A 22,693-nucleotide genomic window follows, 5' to 3' on the forward strand; every position below is an offset into this window, starting at 1 on the left:
TAATGCCATCACATCATTTAGAGAAAAAGAATTTATCACTGAAAAACAGTTACAATTGTTACAAGTAGCTTCCTCTGCAGGCTAAGACTTTTGGTGTGAAGAAGGATAGGCAAATATTTTAAGACTATATATAACAGTTTTATGATTCCCATGCATTATTTTCTAATACAATGCTAAAAATTAAAAAGTAAATTAAAAAATAAAATTAAAAAATACAGTAAACATTCGTATTTATAATAGTTACTAACATTTAGTGAATATTTATTCTTTCTAAGTTACAATTAGACTAAGCATTTTAACTGCATTATCTAATTAAACTTTAGAAAAAACCCTAGATGGTAAGTAAAATTATGCCCATTTTCTGTAGGAATAAACTGAGGCTTAATGAAGTTAAGTAACTTGCCTAAGGTCACAGAATTAAAAATTCCTTCTGGAGTTAATGCAAATATCAATGCTCATGATAACTGTATATAATTATTAAGAACATCTTTCATATCAACATATTTATCAACTTTCAACAGCATTTTGAGAACATAAACTTATACTTCAATTTTACACTTTCAGAAATTATGTTCTGACTGCTAGTCTTCATTTTATTGATTATGTTAATTTACTTAGCAAAAGTAACACAGTAATGAACATATTAGAGAAGGTGTCACTTTGCATTTCTCCAGAGAGTCTCAAGGTTGCAACATCATTATTGAGAGACTGTCAAATACCACAAAACAGCTTTCCTTTGGAAAAACAAAATTAAAGTGATTTTGCCTTCTTGGTTTTTTAGTCCAAAGAGCTTAGCTCCTCACTTCTTCACTGCTTGTCTTCTCCATTCCCTATCTTCAAAAAAAATATGAATCTCGGACGTTCAGCATGGAGAAATATATAAACCTGATTCTTAAAGAGGAACAAAATATTGAACCAAAAATAGCATGTAATGAACTGAATTGTGGAGTAAATGTCTGCCCAAACATTCCTCTAGAATAGGGATTGGCAAACTGTGACCCACTGGCCAAATCCAGCCCCCCTGCCTGTTTTTGTTTTGTGCATCCCACCAGCTATAACTGGTTTTCACATTTTCAAATGGTTGGGAAAAAAACTGAAGGAAGAATAATATTTTGTGGCATGTGAAAATTGTGTGAGATATAAATTTCAATGTCCATAAATAAGGGTTTATGGAGTAGGGTCACACTCCTATTAAATACACACATTGTCTATGACCGCCCTTATGCTACAACAGCAGCGTTATAGTTGCCATAGAGACTAGATGGCCCTCAGAGCCTACAATATTTACTCTCTGGACCTTTGCAGAAAAAATTACCATTCCCTGCTCTAGCACAGTGAAAACTTTCTAAGTGCCAATATTAGCTATTATTAATGGGAAATAAACGCTATCCAGTTGTAGAGCTCTTAATGACATCATCACCACTTCCAGGCAAATAATTAACCAAAGGTTACAAGGCAAATGTCATGTACTCAGGCATGTATATGAATTCACACAAAATATTAAAAGGACAAATGTAGTAAGCAAATAGTTCACTTTTATTTTGCTAATATTTAAATATACGCTGGATAAACCTCAAGTTTGTTGGGGACATTATCTTCCATAGTTTCATTATTTTCAATAAAGAGACAATTGCTTCTATAGGAAGAAAAGGATATCCTGCTACACCTGTATCAACAGAATATTCTTTTCTTTTGGAATGCAGTTGACATTGCGCATCAAGTTTGACATACTTGGCCAATGATGCAAAATATGACCTCCATTGCCCATGAGCATAAATTTGGAAGACTTCCCCTGAATTTTATTTATTTATTTATTTATTTATTTATTTATTTATTTATTTTTATTTTTTGGAGGAAGTGGGCTGGAGGGTATAATTATGGGTCATTATTTTATGACTCTATAATTTATTTGGTTTATTTAATTTATAATTCTATGAAGTATTTGATTAAATGTATTCAATCTTCTACAACATATATTCCTTATATAGAATTATATAAACACTAAAGATTTGTAATTTGAGCTAAGTACTAATCACTACCTGTGGCCAATGTGTGGGAAAATATCTAGGAATTATTTGCCATTGAACTAAGAAAATTCCTCTAGCATTCACCTATAAACACTGTTTTGGCTTTTAGCATTCATAAATTCTCTTAGTGAACAATAACAATAACAACAACAACAATGATAATAATACTTCCATGTTTCAATAATATTTCCTTGTTCTTATATTGGTCCACCTAAATCTCCCAAACTCCAGGTCTAGACACACTTACCAGCAACAAAATAACTTTCAGTCGGTTAATCTGATATTCTTGGTCTATACTAGTATCAAAAAACATATTTTACCTGAGTAAATTTCAAGATCAAATTGGCTTTATTCAACAATTCATGAATTGGGTAGCATCCCATCTAGCAAACTGAGAGGAGATCCAAAGAGCTGTCCAAAGTAGAAGACTTTAATAAGCAGAAGGGGGCAGGGCCAGGTAAGCTTCATCTTTTGGAGGGACAGAAGGGGTCTGTCAGGCAGTTTACCTCACTACTTTTGACCAGGAAGTTTCAGATTGACTGGTTTAAGATAATATTCCCGGGAGAGGCTGAAACTCCAATAATGTTAAGTACCAAGTCTTGATTATCTAAGTTGGGGTTTAGCACAGCTGACTCTATTTTGGGCCTCCTTTCTTTTCTTTCTTTCTTTCTTTCTTTCTTTCTTTCTTTCTTTCTTTCTTTCTTTCTTTCTTTTCTTTNGCTAAGTTGGGGTTTAGCACAGCTGACTCTATTTTGGGCCTCCTTTCTTTTCTTTCTTTCTTTCTTTCCTTTCTTTCTTTCTTTCTTTCTTTCTTTCTTTCTTTCTTTCTTTCTTTCTTTCTTTCTTTTCTTTCTTTCTTTTCTTTCTTTCTTCTTTCTTTCTTTCTCTCTCTTTTCTTTTCTTCTTTTCTTTTTTCTTCTTTTCTTTTCTTTTTACACTAGCAAGCATCTTAATTGCCATTTTCAGTTGTTACAATAAGAACCTACTAAGTGTTGAAGGCTTTTTTACTATAGTTATATTATAAGGTTACATATGATTAACCTATAGTACATGGACAAGCAGACAAGCTACACTGTCTGACTTCCAGAAGAACTAAAATTTATATGCATATATAACTGGAGGCTGATATGCAACTGTCTACATAAATAACCATAGCTTGATTTACAGTCACTGTGAAGAGGTACTAAGACCGAGGCATTCAGAAAGTCACGTGCTCTGTGCAAGCATTAACAAACTGAAGAGCAAATTTATTTTATCCATAGTTCCTGGAAACAACAATGACATCACTAAATCATTACTGTAGGAATTACAATATTTTCCTAGTAGATCTAAATCACAGGACAGTGGATGAAACACATTTTACGTGGTCTTTCACTTCTCCGACCTATTGAAAGTGTACGAGGTTGCTTATGCTCATCCAGAGAGTCAAAAGTCCATTGTGACATATTGTATAAATCCCTTCCTTGTTGAAATGATGTAGTTTTACATGATAAGTATACTTTTAAGAAAAAAGGAGAGTAATGCTCCTTCAAGGGACACCGAACTTCCCACTAAATCCTCTAATCATAGAAGGACTCCAAACAGGTGATTTCTTTCTAGACTTCCTCTTCCTCTCTACAGGAAACATCACTGAGATGCGTCTGGGTCTACCTGGCATCATTTCTTCTTCTTTGGTGTTTTTGTTTGTTTTTTTGTTTTGTGTCACAAATAGATCGTCAAGAATAGGTTGCTCATTAGAAGAACACCTCCAAGTTGTTGCCAACTTACATAGATATCTAAAGACATTATTTGTGCATTTTTTTTAAGTTTAAAAAATAAATGTCTAGAATCTAAAATAGTCTTCACAACACTCAATTCTTTCCAGTTACTCTGAATGAAGTGCTATTGCAAATGTAAGTTCTGATGATTCATCGCCTTAAATTATTGTTCTGAAAGATTAGTGCAAAGAATATTAGAAGAGTTTTCGATACATTGCGCTAAAAACAGTGTCAGTATTTCTCATCATTGACTTCATGTGTTCAAGAGAATCACATGGATGGGACATTGGAAGCAGTTGTTTGGATGCATATGGCAAATCTCCCATCTCCGAGTTTATGATGGATGTCAGTAAAGTTTGTGGCTGGATAACAGTGGTCCTACATCAAGGAGATTTATGGGGAGGATGCATTTAGTATTATTCATGAGCCACTTAACAAGCTTCAGCCAAGGATACAATATAGCCTTTGTTTATAGTCCCAGGAGGTCTTTAGAGGGCCTTTGAAAATTGAAGAGATTTTTTGATAAATGGTAGAGGATCTTGAGGTGGGCCTGAAAGCTATAAGTGTATTTTCCTGTTAACTCGAAGAGTCCTACATTTCATCCTAACTTCCCTGTTTCCTCAATAAAAAATTATCAGATATTCTGCTGGTATTTTATTTTGCTATTGTTCTGCTACATTAAATAACCAAGAGGGACACATTTTGTAGAAAAATGTTCATTTCACTCTCTATTACAGGAAGTTGGAGCATCTTAACAGGCTATCCAGACTATTTGAACAGAAATGAAGCAACATATGTTTGAAACTGTCTTTTATATTATATTCTTTATGTTTATGACCCACATTCTTCTCAATGAATCATTATTTATGGCAACTTATGTGTATAATAGTTCCGACTTAACCAAGAACTTCAGTTCCGCAGCTAACTGAAAGACCTGGGAATCAGACAATTGCATTGGTGTGGCTGGGCTGAATTAAATTAGGAAAACAATTCCAACAGTCTCATTAGTGTGAGAAAGAGTAGGGAGATACCTGATAGAACTGTTAACTAAGGGCACGAGTTGATTATCTCAGACAAGAATTTTTAAAAAATACTTTAGAATTTCGCTGGTTTTCTAAGCAATTTGCAACCCAAAAAAGGACCTTCAGAATGTGACCATATTAATAAACAAAAAATAAAAGCATTTTTATTTTAATGAAAGCAGAGACCATGACAATGATTTCACCTTACGTAATTCTTAAAAATGCTTCAGAAGCATGTTTATTCAATCCACTTTACGGCCACTTTGCATAAGGTCTGGAATTGGAGTGTGCCTGAGATTACCATTTGAGGTTTAAGAAATAGCTATTACTGTTGGAGAGGGAAACCTCATTGGAACTGTGTGGTTTATAGGCTTTATTTTATCTCTGATGCTTTTTATGCAGAGAGCTTTATGCCACGTAAAATGCTTCACCCTCCAGGCCATTCTTCCTCCAGTTTGAATTATGGAGCTCCAGTCAAACCGCAAGCGGTAGGACCTCAGACTTCCCATCCACTACAGTGTCTAATGTGACTCCGGCGTGGAAGCATCTCACAGAATCACCTGGCTCAAGTCCATGATTTTTTAGATGTAGACACGGGCAAGTTACTCGCAAAACATCACACCATTTGTGAGGTAAAACTTCTTTATAAGAATTTCTTAATCTATCTCTTATCAAATCCCAGAGATGTTTGATGATGGTTTAAGTGCCCTCAGAGAGAGTCAGCAAAACTACTAATTCAATGTACCTGGAGAGAACACATTTTTTTTAAGAAGACATATTATTTCATACCTGCTTGGAATTTAAACCAAGTTTAGAGCATAGCAATATTAAAGCATAGAAATTTAAACATAGGGGCGCCTGGGTGGCACAGCGGTTAAGCGTCTGCCTTCGGCTCAGGGCGTGATCCTGGCGTTATGGGATCGAGCCCCACATCAGGCTCCTCCGCTATAAGCGCTTCTTCCTCTCCCACTCCCCCTGCTTGTGTTCCCTATCTCGCTGGCTGTCTCTATCTCTGTTGAATAAATAAAATAAAAAATCTTAAAAAAAAATTTAAATATAGTGTGGCTGTTGGGAAAAAATGTGAAGCCATCATAAACAATCTACTGGCTAGATACTGAAAAATACACCACTTTTAATAATTCAACACACAAAGAAACGTGTTAAAATAATTTGAAGTTTAACACATAAAAGCCAGGAGAGAGAGAGGAGGGAAAAGGAAGGCTCACTCAAAAATTCTATTAATCCTCACTAATGTTCTGTTTTGCCTCCCCTAGGCACTAATTCTTCGGGAGAATGCCAACATGCTAGATGATATTACCTTGAGTTTCCCGAGCAGAGAGCTCCTTTTAATAGTATGATACAGCAATGTTTATGTTATAAAGGCTAGCAAGTAAACAGGGGCTAATGTTTGCAAAGTGGGAAGTCAACTTGGAGTTCATGAAAGGCATTTTGTTTACACCTCAAATAAGACCGGTCGCTGGTCAAATAATTATCATGGTCTTTCTTAATTGTTGACATCAATTGTCATGAATACATGAAGCTGGGAATTTTGCTGGGGCCAGCATTTTAAAATTGAAGGCCACCTCTAGGAACACATTTGTTTATTAACTCCTGTGGCCAATGGCAACCAGCCTGAGGTTGTGCCGTGAAAATGGTGCATTTCTTCACTTTAGTTACTGGCACTTTTAACATCCTGCTAATTCAAATCTTCAAACTAATAACCTATATTGTACAAGGCAAGTGTGCTTAAAAACAAAGGTGCTGACAGTTTGCAGATAAAGGGAGCAAATGGGTTTTAAAAATTTCTACAGGTGCTTTTCTAATTCTGTCAAGGCAGTGATTATAACAGGCAAGTACGATAGGGTTCCCTGATAAAGGTGAGGTAAGTGACTGCCAACAGAAGCCCCGGCATAAAGATCTGGGCCTGGTATTATGTTTATTTTTAAAGTTAAACTTATCCATATAATCACGTTTCTGGCAGTATTAGAGATCATCTCTGGAGGTGAAAAGCAGTTGGCCCTCTCTCTTTGCAAAGTTTTATCTCCTTGAAACAACTGATTTACTTTCCAAACTTAGAGTTTATATTTGAAGTAAAATTCTTTGTCCTGACATAAATATCACAGCGTATCAGTTCCAAGATCTTGAAAACGTTGTAGGTTTTCAGATTGAAATTCACATAGAAACATACTGGACTATATATTCCTGATGTGAATTCCCACCTATCATCCCTCTCCTCTTTCTGGAAGGACCTATCGACTTCGAAAGTTGTGCTCCACCTGCAGGTTCAGGCTGCGGACAGGTCGCTGAGTGAATTCCAGGTGGAAGGCGTGGAGAAACGGAAACAAAGATAAGAGAGCAGAGCAATAATTCTGTCCGACTGAGACAGCATCAAATGTCATCAGATGACAGAACGTTAATCTTTGCAGTCTATTCCGCTTTATTCTTTCCTTCATTCGGTGCTCATTTAAGAGCTGTGACTACCGAACACTAAAAACAAGGCAACTCAGGGATTCTTTAAGAAGAAAGACTTGGCCCCTGCCTTCAAGGAGTGTCTGTGGGAGACGCCTGCATGCGAATGGCTCTAGGAATAATTCCGTGCTTACCAGGTTCCATACTTGACATAAATGCACAATTTAACCTGCTTATCAACGCTTTCACATAGGTGCTATTCTTTTCTCTCTCTTTTTTTTTTTTTAAGATTTTATTTATTTATTTGACAGAGAGAAAGACAGCCAGCGAGGGACGGAACACAGCAGGGGGAGTGGGAGAGGAAGAAGCAGGCTCCCAGCATAGGAGCCTGAGGTGGGGCTCGATTCCAGAACCAGGGGATCACGCCCTGAGCCACCCAGATGCCCCGTTGCTATTCCGATCTCCATTTTACATGTGAAGAAATGGAGCACAGAGAGGTTAAGGAATTTGCGCTCACACAGCTGGTAAATGAGAGAGCCAAATTTTAGACCGGGAGGCCTGAGGTCAGGCTCTTATCCCTCATACCACCCTGCCACTTACTTAACCCACAGTGGAAAGACAAGACGGTGAGAGATACAGGTGGGGGTGGGGGAGGGAGTGCTGGCAGAGAAGGCATGAAGACCATTTGGCTGGATGTGATCAAAGAATCGTTTCAGAGGAAGCTGAAACTTTAAATCTGGCTGACTGTTCCTGGAAATAAGCAAAGAGGCCTTGTACCAGTTTTGAAAAAAAAAGTTTTTTTCATTTATTTCCCTCTCCTTGTATGTACGTACTGTGTTGACCCTTCCCTTTGCATCGGTTTTTCAGCAACCTGAAAATATGCAGTGTAGCCCTCAGCATCAAATCTATCCTGTAATCATAATTTAGTTTATCTGGAAAGTGGGATTGTACTCCTCAAAACTCAGACATTACGTCTCCATAGCCATGGCTATTTTGGAGGTTAAATACTTCCATAAAACAAGAAAAAGCTGCCTTGCCCCTAGTTATCTAAATTTAAATTTAATGAAAAGAGGTGTTTCTACTCTTTTTCTTGCTTCTCTGCAGTTTGGTCAAAATCACCTCAATAGTCCCCTAGTTGCGATTTACACTTCCGCGGTTAGGAAAACCGAACTCCTTTTGCTCTGAAAGCGAGTAAGCACAGAAAATAAAAGGGAAGGATGCATTTGGTCCAAAGTAGATTCCTATAAAATTCCATGCGACAGAGTACAGGTCTGCTATTTGATAGAATGCCCTATCTCAAGTAGCAACTTTCCGTGGAAGGCATTTTACACTCATGGTCATAGACAAATATGGCCTCTCCTCCCTGCCTGCCTTCTTCCACAACAAATTTCTATGTTAACTAGAAGCCGACTGTTTCGAGGGATGCTATATTGAATTGTAGGATAGTAAGAAAGTCGTGGGGCTGATATACTGTGAGGGGAGCAGCTTAACAGCAGCTTTAACTGATAATTCCTAGTTTTCTGCAGGCTCATTAGCGCGAACAGTGCGGAATTGGTGAAACGCTGTCCTAATCAGTACGGTTGTAGGTTAGGCATTAGACGTTAGGGTTTCCAGAAATTGGACCCCTGATAGCTCTTAGGACTAGAGCCTATGTCTTATTTCACTGTCCTAAACCACTGGAAAAAATAATAGCCACAGCATGCTTAATTTCACTGTCTTGTAAGTATTTGGGTGGGGGGAGGAATGGATCTTTTAAAATCACTTTTGGATTTTCATTAATATGTCTCATAATCTCTTGAGAAATTTCTAGCAAAGCAACCAGTGAAAATGTGATAATTACAAGGTTTGGATTTGAATGAAGTATGTTTTTGTGTGTTTTGTATTCAGGTGCTTACTATGACACAAGGATAGCGTTCATAATTTATGTTCTCTTTTTTCAGATTTTGGTAAAAATTGTCTTATACATCTAAACGTTATTTGCTAGAACATGAGTGTAATTTTCCACTATTTGTGGACGAAGTGGAATTTCAGAATTCAAACCAGTCGTCACCTAATGTGACCTTAAAATAATGAACATAACATAAAAATCAAACAAATATTCTGCAACACACGAAGTGTGAAAGTTTAAGTATTCTGGTGACAGCCTTTAAGAAGAATAAAAAGTGGCACACCATTAATCACGTTACTTGATACGTTGTAAGAAGGTAGAATGGGTGGAAAACACAGATATTTCCACTGTATTCTCAAGACAGTAATGTCTGCAGGTATTCTTCTGAAGCCTTCGTGCTGAGGACCCTTTTGTCCAAAGCATTTTAAGAAGGTCTCCTGTGAGCCCTTTTCATTAATCACCAGCATAGTCTACACAGGAGTTTCCCAAAAGGGGTGGAGGAGACGCTTGTGTTGAGAGACCTTCAGAAACAGATGACAAGAGCACCCCAGCCCGAGACGGGGTCATGTAGAGTGGAAATATGAGCTCCTAACCCTTGACCCCTTTGCCTCTTTATTTTGATTCCTTGAACAATGCACAGTTGGCAGGCACAAGCAGTGGCCAGTCCTTCTTTCTTTTGTTAGGCTTGGGAAAAACTCAGGGCAGCTCACTGTGACTCCCACCTAAGGGCTTGCCTGGTTTTTAATTAGAAAGAATTACAACTCGCACCATATTTTTTCAAATCATGGTTTTTGAAATGACCCAAGCAATAACACATTTTTCAAATTTCCACAGTCAAATGAACTTGTTGCAAAGCACCATTATTTTATGAATGAGATTTTTGGGGCAGATCTGCTTGCATATTTAAACCATAGCTGTTTTTTCTCTTCTAGTTAACGTCTTCTCGAAGAGATTTCACAAATGTTAGAAGGATGTTAAGAAAAAGCGTTACAACTCTAGAGGACCAAGGTTAACATTATCTATGCATGTTCTTACAATCTTGTAGAAGTAACAAAAATTACAGTAATTTCTCATACAACTGCGCAAATAATCCCATAGCAAAAATGATAAATATGGCTTTTTGTAAAAACACACCTTAATCTAATTTAATGCTGAAATAATCTGGTCCCTTTACATTGGATAGATTCTAAGATACGAAAAGCTTGTGTATTCGTAGCCCCAATCAAGTAAGTTGCCATGGCCTTTTGTCCAAAGAAAATAAAAAACGTAACAGACAAAAAAGCTGTGGAGTAAATGTCACGTGGCTATGGTTCCAACAATTCAGACAAGAATAAGCAGAGAGTTAATAGTCCACTGATATTTTGGTACAGAGTACCAGGGAGAAAAAAAGATCCCGCTTTTCTATTTTTCCTAGAGAAACACTTGTCCTTGCATTCCCTTTCTCTTTTGTATTTTCCTCGATCACTTCCTCCTGTTCCCATGCAAACAAAACTATGGAACTCAAGTTCGCCATTTTCAGTTGGAGTGGTTTCACTGGGGAGTCCGGACATCCCAGGACCTAGCTAAACATTTTAAAAAGTTCCTTGGGCTTCTTACAGTGCTGGTGTTAGCAAATCTAGCGTCGCACACAGCCGTGGGAGTTCCCTTTGCTCAACTTCAGCCCAGGTCCAAACACAAGCATCAAAGTCGAATGCTTTAATTATGAGGTGGAAATTATAACAGTTCCCTTAGCATTTAATGAGACTTTAAGGTAGACTTCACAATTAGTGTTGTTTGTTTCTTAGGCTACTCCATAGATACTAAATCATTACCTCCTCGATTAGGTCTATAGCCAAAAAATAAATTAAATATGATACCCGTCTTTTGGAATGCATGATTCCTGCCCCGGTCCCTGGAAGAATGCATTATGCAATTACTCATTCATTGAAAATAAACTATGTCTATCAAAATATTTTCAAATGAGCTGTGCTATTTTTCACCTCAATTAGATACTAAAAAAAAAAATACAAAAAAGCAGGTTTGGGAAAGAAGATTATGGAGTTTAAGGTGAAAGATCCAAATGTCACACTTCTGAAGGCAGTTAGAGGTGTAGGCCTGGAAGCGGAGCTGGTAACAGGAGAATGGACATGTTCAAAAGGGAGACACTTTAGAGAAAAAAAAGAAAAGATGCTAGGACGTAATGATTGCAATTCATATCCCTATGTTTTTTTGAGAGATCACAATATAAAAGATAAATTATTGCTTTTTCCAGATTTGAAAACATATCATATTTTAAAACATGTTCTTTATATGAATATGCTACCTCCCTTATTATAATCTAAGGGATTTCATAAACTGACTCTTCTTAAAGAAACCTGAAAGATATCATAATACCATTTCAATTTTTAAAAAGATCCATTTTCCAATTAATTAAGTTGAATTCAACATTGCTTTCTACTTTTCATTAGAGCCCCCCCTTTTCGATCATTACCTCCCTTCCACTTCTCTTCAAGTTCTCCCTCTCACTGGCCAAACGTGGGTCCCCATCCCCACTTAAAAATGCTCACACCTCTCCAATTTAAAATCAAACAAACAAAAAAAGCACAATTCCTTCACTCATTCCACCTTTTACCATATCTCTTTTAACAGCTAAAATTCTAGAATTTGGTGTCTGTATTTCCACACACCACTTCATTTGCACCCATGACAAGCAGGCTTCAAGCTCTACAAAACTACAGAAATGGGCTTCACCAACAACTCCCCGCTGCTAAATCTAATCTAAATCCCCAAACGCACTCACCTCTGTAGCATTTGACACTGCGGACAACTTCCTTTTCTCTGGACTCCTCTGACAGCACACCCTCTGGAGCTTCCTTCTCCTCCCTTCAAAAACTGTGTATCTTGAAATCATTCTGAACAAACAAAAGCTGCAAGAATTGCACAAATAATTCTCTTTACCCAGATTCACCTATTTGTAATATTTTGCTACTTTTGTGCTCTCTCTCTTTCTTCTGAATAGATGATAGATAATTATATGCTAAGTTTTTTCCTGTAAGTTACATACTTCACTTTTCTTTACCCCATGTCACTTCTATGTGTATTTCCTAAGGACAGAAATATTCTCTGACATACCCACAATACAATGATCAAATTCAGGAAGCTAAATATTGATACAAAACTGTTACCTTGGGGCGCCTGGATGACGCAGTCATTAAGCGTCTGCCTTCGGCTCAGGGCGTGATCCCGGCGTTCTGGGATCAAGCCCCACATCAGGCTCTTCTGCTGGGAGCCTGGCCTTCCTCTCTCACTCCCCCTGCTTGTGTTCCCTCTCTTGCTGGCTGTCTCTCTCTCTGTCAAATAAATAAATAAGATATTAAAAAAAAAAAGAAGAAGAAAAAAAAAACTGTTACCTAATACAGTCCATTTTCCTAATGTAGTCTATAACTTCTTTTTGGTACAGACACTTATGAAGAATTGCACAATGTGTTTATATGCTTCTGTCAGTCTATTGAATATGGACAAGTTCCTCAATCTTTCTTTGATTTTTAGGCCATTGACATTTTTTAAGAACATAAGCTAATTGCTTCATAGAATGCTTTTCACTTTGTGAGAGTTCTCTGGTGTTTCCTCAATATTCATTTCAGCTTTTAAGCATTTTGGGCTGGAATACTTCATAAGGAATGTTATATACTTCTCAGAGTATCAGGTCTGGTGGACCATAATATCCATTTGCCCCTTATGAGTGTTACTAATTGGGATCACTTGGTTAAAGTTTTGTGCAACATCTTCACTGTATGTTTATTCTTTCTCCCTTTGTAATTACAGTTGTTTGCCATTATTCAAAATAGTTATGTTCTACAGACGTTCTGTGAACACTGAATTACGAAGTACTGAGCATCGCTTCCAAAGAAAATACAGGGTTAATTTCCTGAGAGCAGCTAGTCACAATATCTTCATCAACCAATCAGTATATAACCTTGTTTTGTGTGGGTTTCCGTGTGTTTAAAGACATTTTATTTAATATATGTTGTCAACTCATTAACGTTAATGAAACCCACAGACTACAACATTGTAATTCATGCCTGAAGAAGCTTGTCTAACATGGTGTTTTCTCCATAAGGCACAACAGAATGTTCTCACCCTTAGGAACATGGGAAAGGACTTTATCACTACACTTTGGAGACAAGTTAAACAGCAAAATAACCAATAAAAAGCACAAAAATGCAAAAACCTGACACTATACCTTGAAAAACACTCTGGTCTACAGAATGACAGCTGAAATTAGAAAGCAGAGCGTTGCCTTGTTCAACCTCAGCTGAGCACGTGCACATTGAACAGCTCAGATTTTTCACCCTTCTGTGTATATCCATGGATAATGACTGAGAAAATGCCGTGAGTATTGAACTTGGGGTTACCAACGAATTTTAAGGAGCAGTGTGAATAATGAAGATGAACTATAATAGTAATTTGTGGAAGGATACTTAATATTATGTAAATAGTTTGAACCTCATTTAACCTCCACCTTCACCCCTGATTCTTTCTTGAATCAATTTTTATAATTATGATGGCACAATGGTGATTCCATCATTCTTTCTATATTTATTAGTCAGCATGTCACTGTAAGGGAAAATTTTCCCTTCTTTTCTTCTCTATCTATCATCTATCTATCTATCTATCTATCTATCTATCTATCTATCATCTATCTTTCATTATTATCTATAGAGACTCATGGAATCAAATTTTATTTAATGAATTCTAGTATATTACTATTGTTTGGCCCTATAGGAGGCCCTTCATGTTGGATGCTGGATCCTTGTGACATTTCTACCTCGTTTTTTCAGTACTTATTTCTGGTAACACCAATATTTCAGGCTTATCTTGACTTTTCCCCTCCCTCCCTTGTCATAGAAGTAGCCATCTTCTCAAGGGACTGTGGTTTATTTCAGTGGAGAATGTTCAGTGGAGAATGCTTCCTCCTCTCTTCCTCCACTTGATGCCCTTTCTCAGTCTCTTTCTGAAGTATTCTGCCACCTCTTACATACAGGGTTCTTGACATTTCTGTTCTTGGCCTCTTCTCTTTGCACCTTAATAACTGTGTCGCTTCCATGGCTGCATTTAGCTCCTGAGTATCAGAGCTTCCCACCCAACTTCAAAGTAACTTCTGCTGGTTATGTTTGTAGTTAGTATAGTTAGTTCCTAAAATCATAGATATCAATGAACACCTTTATGATGATGGGATAGGGATTAAGCCAGCCCAAATTGTGTTTTACTCTTTGCATATTCTACTTTGACGGATTTTCTCTGGCTTTCAATATATCTAACTATGTGTAATAATTCATCATGTCAGAATGGGTTCCTATTATGGCCTTTTTCTTAATTTTAGAATTATTTTTACTGGAAAATTTTAACAAATTCAACAAATAAGATTGTAAAATAAAATACAGGACAGCAAATTAAATTCAAATTTCAGGGACACAATGAGTAATTTTTTAGAAAACTATGTCCCAAATAAGTTTTAAAATTCCATGATTTATCTGAAATTCAAATTTAACTGGGTGGCCTATATTTTTAATACTAAATCTGATAGCCCAGTCAATAGATTATAAATATTTAAAAGGATATAACATATTTAATAGGATATAACATATGAAGTGATGTAAGGCAATCTCATTATCTCAAAGTAAAAGTAAAATTACTTTGAAAACTAATCAATTGTTATTACAGAAAGAAATGAGAAAAAAAAAGATCCCATTTTACTGACTGGTATACTTTGGACATTTCGTGAGGATGCCTCTGAATTATAATTTAATTTGAATTTAAAACGTTTTTTAGATATATATATAAACAAATACATTTAAGCACTGTTCATCACTGTGTTGATGTAGCAATATCATGTAGCGATGGTGAGTGGAATGGGTTATGTCACATGATATAAAGCAAAACATGATTTGTGGAGGATACAAAGTAGTGAGTGCAGGATGACCTCAAGTTAGCACCAATGCTCCAAATCAGCACCCATACGGAAGACTTTTGCTTCCCAAGTATACAAAAAGATCTGGAGAGAGCAGAAAACTCTGTTAGGTAAATAGCAAAACCACACTGAAAGACAAAACAGTGAAAAGTACAAACAATGGATGTCATTTAATTCCTTCAATACATAACCCTAAATTCGAGCATGAGAATTTTTGCAGTGAACATTAAAGTGGCGGTACTCATTGGTGTGGATTAGCAGTGTGATACTGTTCATTTGTTTTGATATCAAAGTAGAGAAAAATAACAAATTGATTCAAATGTGTCTAAGATTTTAATGGTCATACTAAAAGTGAGAACTTCAATACAATCTCAACAAACTCTACTTTTTACTGGAATATGCTTGAGTTGAATTAAAAAGAATAGAGTCTATGGGGCGCCTGGGTGGCTCAGTCATTGAGTGTCCGCCTTTGGCTCAGGGCCTGATCCGAGGGAGCTGGGATTGAGCCCTGCATTGGGCTCCCTGCTCTGCTGGGAGCCTCTTTCTTTCCCTCTCACTCCCTCTGCTTGTGTTCCCTCTTTCGCTGGCTGTCTCTCTCTCTGTCAAAGAAATAAATAAAATCTAAAAAAAAAAAAAAAAAAAAGAATAGAGTCTAATGTTAAAGCTGCCAATTTCAGTGACCAATTTAAATGGGAAATAATCTAAGTTTTTAGTTCACTGGGCATAGAACATTACCATTGCAAGTTTATATGGCTTGTACTAGAGTAGTGGGTAGAAAGTCTAAGACTCCTAAAACTATATGATATTCAATTCCAGTTTATAACAGAGAAGAAAGAAAAATAGTAAAAAAAAAAAAAAAAAGAAAAGAAAAGAAAAAAGAAAAAACTCTAAGGATATGATTCTCTCAACATATAGTGATTATAGATAACAATTTGTTGGGATGAGGATTCTTTATTGACTAATAGAAATTAACTTTTACCTTTGTAAGAAGTCTACCTTACTAACCATTTAGTTAGCATCTACTGCATGCATGATTTAGTTAGCATCTACTGCATGCATGATTAAGAACTGTAATCCTATTGTGGATACAAATCCTATTGTGGCCCCAAGAATCCTAGGTCTATGGAATGGAAGCTATATATATACTGTGTTGGCAAATGAGATAGAGATTTTGTAAATATTTCCACTCAAGAAACCCTGAAGTTGTATATGAACTTTGGTATTTAAAACGATGTGCTTAGATTTCCTCTTTCAAGATATTCCTTGGCACAGGACTAGCCTATAGCAAGTGAAAAGGAAAGTGGTAAGTAGGTTTTGCTCCCTGATTTTTTTTTATTAAATGATAAATGAAGAGTTGAGCTTTTTTATGTAGAGGAGACATGCTTGACAATTCTGAAGAAGATTAATGGAAATCTGGATTCCATAAATCATTAAAATGTTTTCCAGTTTAAGAGACTGTGACACATGGCAACAATATAGATCTAGCAATGGGGTATCTTACTCGTTTAGTGCTTTCTCTAGGATTTTACTATTTAGCTCATGCTTTCCATAACAAAGTTCTTGATGGGGAATTACTTATTCAATGAGCATAAAGTCTCAGTTAAGCAAGATGAATAAGCTCTAGAGAGCTACTATATAACATTGCACCCATAGTCAGCAGTAATGTTTTGTGCACTTAAAAATTTAAGAAGGTAATTAACATAGTCCTAGCCACAACACTCAGACAACAAAAAGAACTAAAAGACACATGAAACAATGCTCAACATCACTGGGCATCAGGGAATACAAATCAAAACCACAATGAGATACCACCTCACTCCTGTCAGAATGGTTAAAATTAACAAGTCAGGAAACAACAAATGTTGGCAAGGATGCAGAGAAAGGGGAACCCTCTTACACTGTTGGTGGGAATGCAAGCTGGTAGAGTCACTATGGAAAACAGTACGGAAATTCCTCAAGAAGTTTAAAATACAGCTACCCTATAACCCAGCAATTGCACTACTAGGTATTTACCCAAAAAATACAAACACTGTGATCCGAAGGGACACCTGCACACCAATATTTATAGCAACAATGTCCACAATAGCCAAACTATGTAAAGAGCCCTGATGTCCATCGACAAATGAATGGATGAAGAAGATGTGGTATGTATACACAACGGAATACTACTCGGCCATCAAAAAGGATGAGATCTTACCATTTATATTGATGTGGATGGAACTGGAGGATATTATGCTGAGCAAAATAAGTCAATCAGAGAAATACAATTATCAAATGGTTTCACTCATATATGGAATCTAAGGGGAAAAAAACAGGATCATAGGGGAAGAGAGGGAAAAATAAAACAAGATGAAATCAGAAAGGGAGACAAACCATAAGAGACTCTTAACCATGGGAAACAAACTGAGGGTTGTTAGAGGGGAGGTGGTGCAGATGGGGTAACTGAATGATGGGCATTCAAGAGGACACATGATATAATGAGCACTGGTTGTTATACGCAACTGATGAATTACTGAACTCTACATCTGAAACTAATGATGCACCAAATATTAACTAATTAAATTTAAATAAAATAAGTTACAAAAAAAAAAAGAAACAACAGATATTGGCAAGGATGTGGAAAAAGAGGAACCCTTTTGAAATGTTGGTGGGAATGCAAACTGGTGCCGTTACTCTGGAAAACAGAATGGAGTTTCCTCAGAAAGCTAAAAATAGAACTACCTTGTGATCCAGCAATTGTAACACCAAGTATTCACTGAAACAATACAAAAAAACTAATTCAAAGGGATACATGCAGCCCAATGTTTATAGCAGCATTATCTACAATAGCCAAATTATGGAAACAGCCCAAGTATCTATCCACTGATGAATGGATAAAGAAGCGGTGGTATGTCTATGCAACGGAATATTACTCAGCCATAAAAAAGAATGAAATCTTGCCACTTGCAACAACCTGGATCGCGCTAGAGGGTATTATATTAAGTGAAATAAGTCAGTCAGAGAAAGACAAATACCATATGATTTCACTTATATGTGGAATTTAAGAAATAAAACAAATGAGCAAAGGGACAAAAAAAGAAAGAGAGGCAAACCAAGAAAACAGACTCTTAACTATAAAGTCTCAACTGGTGATTACCAGAAGGGAGGTGGGAGTGGGAGGATGGTTAAATAGGTGACAGAGAATAAGGAGGGCACTTGTTTTGACGAGCACTGGTTGTTGTATGGCAGTGTTCAAATCACTATAGCGTACACCTGAAACTAACATTACACTGTATGTTAACTAACTGGAATTCAAATAAAAAGTTAGAAAAATTGTTAGGAGGGTAGATCTCATGTTGTGTTCTTACCACAATAAAATAAAATATATAAAAAAAGAAGAAAGCAGAACTATGGATTAACATCATAATTTTTTGCTGTTTGATGTCATTCAGAAAATAAATACCTAAAAGGACACTGAAATAAATGTTCTGGGGAAGAATCCTGAGGTATCGGGATAGAAGTTTTGTGGGGTTTTTTGATGAATTAAGTCAAATAAAGAAATGTCTAATTTCTAAGTTATTTACTCCACATAGGTGATCTAAGGCTATTTTCTCCTGTACCCAATCTCAGTAAGCACTGGGGGCATGCTGTAGAATTAGAATGGACTGTCTGCAGCTATCATATACACCATTGTATCTTTTTCACAAGAACCTGATGTGTCTCTTAGCTGATGTGACTTTCATTTGCACAGAAAAACCTTGTCAGAATCCAGTAAACAACAATACTTGGCTCATCTCTTTTAAACATGTTCTAAAACATAGGATCAATATCTACAAACAGCTGCAAGTAAATTAATTTCAATGTTTAATAAGATATGCTTTCCATTTTCATTTTAATCCTCAATCCTAAGGAAATTCAAAATTTCAAACTCTAGTGGAGAAATAACTGAGACTGTGATTCAAGTAGCGTTCTCAGGAAAACAAAGTTCATTCTTTTGAGCTTAAGAAGAGTTCTTAAAATATGCTTTAGCATTTCCAGCTCAATATAGCCAAGAAGAAAATGTCTCCCAGTAGGTAAGGAAGTGACAGGTGTGGTGTACAGATCTGGAACCGGAGTTTGGCTGCTTTCTTTCCTCATCATGGGAGATGGATTCTTTTCCATAGTGGAAATGTACTTTGTGAGCATCAGCCAGAACCTCAGACGTACTCAGTAAGGGCAGGCACATGCTTTCAATGTTATAGTGGTTTATGGTAAAAATTAAGGACGTAACAATTTGGTTTCTCAAAGTGCAAACATAAATTTTAGTTGAAGAACTTTCCTCAACTTAGTTTCGGACTGTAGGCAGTGACAGGAAACATGCGAAACCCCCCCCCCTTTTTTTTGGCATTCTCATTATGAGAGAGGTTTTAATTGTAACCATGTGGTTCATATTGAATCTGACAAGTCATGTAGCGATTAAAAATTGGAATGCTTTGACAGCAGGGCGAGCACAAGGATCGGTTGCTGTGTAACTCCCCGTGATGCGGAGACCTGGCAAATGACTAGGCTCTGGTCAGGCGGGCATCTTCAGCATCAGTGCACAAGGCGGAGAGGACTGACAAATCTCACCAGGACAGCACCTGGGGATGGCAGATGCCCTGACCACTTCCACTACTTGCTGGTCTTTCCCTTGTGCTATTTCTCTATAAAAACAAAACGGAAATGGATTTTTCACAGCCTTGGGATGTAGATTTTATGATTGGTTCTGTAAGTCAAACGGGAGTCTTAAATACAGTCTCATATTTAAAAATATCTATATGTATGTGCATATATATATGTTTTCTTGCAAAAAGATAATACATTGTTAAAGCTATTATATCTGTAAACAAAATTTAAGGGTGAGTGGTTCTAATTTCTGTTCATTTTTATTCAATGTCGAACAATCACAAGATCATTGTTTTATCAGGCTTTTTTCCCTAATTTTAGTATACATCGAAATCTTTGTTTTCATTTAATAGATGTCTTTGTTAATGACATGATAATCTTTTGCTGGTGTTGATTGATTTTCAGAACCCGTAGAAAACATCTTGCTAAAAACCTCAGGTTTAAAGTTAATGCTATCGAAATAAGTTAATCAGAGAGAGACAATTGTCATATGGCTTCACTCATATGTGGAATATGAGAAACAGGGCAGAGGACCACAGGGGAAGGGAGGGAAAACTGAATGCGAAGTCATCAGAGAGGGAGAAAAACCACAAGAGACTCTTAACTATAGGAAACAAACTGAGGGGTGCTGGAGGGGGCATTGGGTGGGGGATGGGGTAATTGGGTGATGGGCATTAAGAAGGGCATGTGATGCGATGAGCACTGTGTGTTATACTCAACTGATAAATTATTGACCACTACATTTGAAATTAATGATGTACTATAAGTTGGCTAATTGAATTTAAATAAAAAACTAAAGAAAAAAAGAAATGACAAGCAAAAAAAAATATTTAAAAATAAAATAAAATTAATTCTATTCACAAAGAGAAGAAACTATTCCACAAGTCATATCCATGTATGTGTGAAAAATGTGGTTTCATTTAGCACTCAAAGTTTTTTTTCACTAGAAGCAGTATTTCCTTAGAGTGGTTGAACCCATGGTGTAGAAAGCAAAGAAACCAAAGCAAAAAGTTCAGAGAAAGAAAAAATAAACTTACAAAGGAAAAAAGTAAATGTTATTTTCAATATTAGCAATGTAATTGTCAAATGTATAACCTACAGGTTTTAATATTTTAGGATTAGTATAAAATATCTTTAAGTTGCATCTCATTGAAACGGCATTATAAAATAAATATTGTTAGGCTAAATGGACAATTTGAAAAATGTTATGTTTTGTCATTTTGTTTTATCAATTTTCAGAATGGTAAGATGGTGAGTAAACAACTACCAATGGTAACTGGTTGTGCGTGTCTCTCTGTGTGTGTTAGGGACCATTACAGGCTCATAGATATTTTTTTAAAGTACGCTTCATTCTTTTATATTGCTGAATAATATTTCATTGTGTGGGTATGCCACATTTCGTTTATCCATTCATGCGTAGATAGTCATTCAAATGCTTTTTTGGCTATTATGAATAATGCTGCTATGAATGTCCATATACTAGTTATTGTATGGATATTTATCTAGGGTACAAAACTAGTTTTGGAATTCCTGTCATATAACTCTTTATTCAACATTTTGAATAACTGCCAAGTGGTTTTCTGAAATGGCTGCCCATTTTATATTCCCACTAGTAATGAATTAGGTTTCCAATTTCTCTACATCCTTGCTGATATTGGCTTTTGTTTGTCATTTTTATTTATTTATTTGTTTTAAGATTTTATTTATTTGAGAGAGAGAGCACAAGCAGGTAGAGCAGCAGAGGGGGAGGGAGAAACAGGTTCTCCACTGAGCAGGGAGCCCAATGTGGGGCTCAATCCCAGGACCCTGGGATCATGACTGAGCCACAGGCAGATGCTTAACCAACTGAGCCACCCAGGCACTCCTCTGCCTTTTTTATTAAAACCACTTTCTTTGTGAGTGATATAGCTGTGGTTTTGATTTGCCTTTTCTAAATGATTAATGATGTTGAGTGTTTTGTGGGTGTGTGTATGTATGGGCTTATTACCATTTCATACATCTTCATTAAAGAAATGTCTATTCAAACCTTTGGCCCACTTTTATAGTTGGGTTGTCTTTTTATTGTTGTGTTTTTAAAGTTCTTTATACATTCTGGATACAAGTACTTTATCAGAGGTATGATTTTCAAATATTTTCTCCCCGTCTGTGGGATGTCTTTTCACTTTCTTGAGGATGTCATTTGCAGCACAAAAATTCTTAATTTTAATGAAGTTCAACTTATTGATCTTCTTATTGCTTGTGGTTTTTGGTGTTGAATCTAGGAAATTATTACCTAACCCAAGATCATGAAGATTCATTCCTGCATTTTCTTCTTAGAGTTTTATAATTTTAGGGGTGCCTGGGTGGCACAGTGGTTAAGCGTCTGCCTTCAGCTCAGGGCGTGATCCCAGAATTATGGGATTGAGCCCCACATCAGGCTCCTCCGCTATGAGCCTTCTTCTTCCTCTCCCACTCCCCCTGCTTGTGTTTCCTCTCTCGCTGGCTGTCTCTATCTCTCTCGAATAAATAAATAAAATCTTTTAAAAAAAATTTTATAATTTTAGCTCTTACCTTTAGGTAGAGAATCAGTGATTTCCCTGAGGAACCCTGGACCCTGGTTCCTTTCAGTNAAAAAAAAAGAGTTTTATAATTTTAGCTCTTACCTTTAGGTAGAGAATCAGTGATTTCCCTGAGGAACCCTGGACCCTGGTTCCNCTCGAATAAATAAATAAAATCTTTTAAAAAAAATTTTATAATTTTAGCTCTTACCTTTAGGTAGAGAATCAGTGATTTCCCTGAGGAACCCTGGACCCTGGTTCCTTTCAGTGGCAAATCACATTGAGATATCACAAGCTGGTTTCTAGGGGTGCACAGAATTCTCATGACTTGTTTTCCAGCGGACAGTGAAACAAACGATGCACACACACACACACACAGTGAATTTGAAACAATATTGATATTTTTATTTTAAGGTTATATAGTTTCATATAGATTTACATAGCTTTTACATTTTATAATTTTATTTTTTTCTCTACCTC

The sequence above is a fragment of the Ailuropoda melanoleuca genome, chromosome 6, assembly GCF_002007445.2.
Source record: "Ailuropoda melanoleuca isolate Jingjing chromosome 6, ASM200744v2, whole genome shotgun sequence".
NCBI lineage: Eukaryota > Metazoa > Chordata > Mammalia > Carnivora > Ursidae > Ailuropoda > Ailuropoda melanoleuca.